This window comes from Pseudorca crassidens, chromosome 6 (genome assembly GCF_039906515.1).
Source record: "Pseudorca crassidens isolate mPseCra1 chromosome 6, mPseCra1.hap1, whole genome shotgun sequence".
NCBI classification, from domain to species: domain Eukaryota; kingdom Metazoa; phylum Chordata; class Mammalia; order Artiodactyla; family Delphinidae; genus Pseudorca; species Pseudorca crassidens.
The window spans coordinates 56281632-56282585 of NC_090301.1; positions in this window are offsets into that span (position 1 = coordinate 56281632).

The window sequence follows — 954 nt, forward strand, 5'->3', positions numbered from 1 at the left end:
ATTATCATCCCCATCTAGGCTTCTACCAGTTCCTCAGCAGTGGTGCAGGCAAGACTCTAGTTCAGCCATGTAGCTTAATAACCATGTGTGAGAGAGAGAGAGAGAGAGAGAGAGAGAGAGAGTGTGTGTGTGTGTGTGTGTGTGTGTGTGTGAGAGAGAGAGAGAGAGAGAGAGCGCTGTGTGGTAGCAATAGGTACTCAGACAGCCTGCCATTCAGTGACTCGAACCTAGGAATGGGATACTAACTTCTATACAGTTAGCGCATTTTAGTGTAAGCACATGTCATCTAAAGAAGCAGCCTAAGTCAAGACTTCCTCCACAACAAGTTTATGCTAGAGTTTGGTAAAACTCCATTCACACAGTGTACTGTCCATGGGAAAGCAATCTGACAACATATATCAAGATCCATAAAAATGCTCACTTTTTAAAACCCAGTCACCTGTCTTATTTCTGAGAATCCCTTCTGAGGAAATCATCTGCAATGTGGGCAGGTGGGGTGGTGGAGTATAAATGTAACTATATGAACCACAGGACTTTTTAAAGTATTTTAAAATTGACAACAACCTAAATATCTACCCACAGAGTTCTGGTTAAATTCATACTAGTATATCCAATCAGTGGACTATTAGTAACTCAATTCTGAGGATCCACTGGGAATTTTCAGAGGGATTCAGCAGTGGCTTTCACCGGGAGGAAGGTTTGAAAGAAGAAGCTTAATGGACTCTTTTTTTTTTTTTGCGGTACGTGGGCCTCTCACTGTTGTGGCTTCTCCCATTGTGGAGCACAGGCTCCGGACGCGCAGGCTCAGCGGCCATGGCTCACGGATCCAGCCGCTCCGCGGCATGATGGGATCCTCCCGGACCGGGCCACGAACCCGTGTCCCCTGCATCGGCAGGCAGACTCTCAACCACTGCGCCACCAGGGAAGCCCAATGGACTCTTTCTAATACAGCTT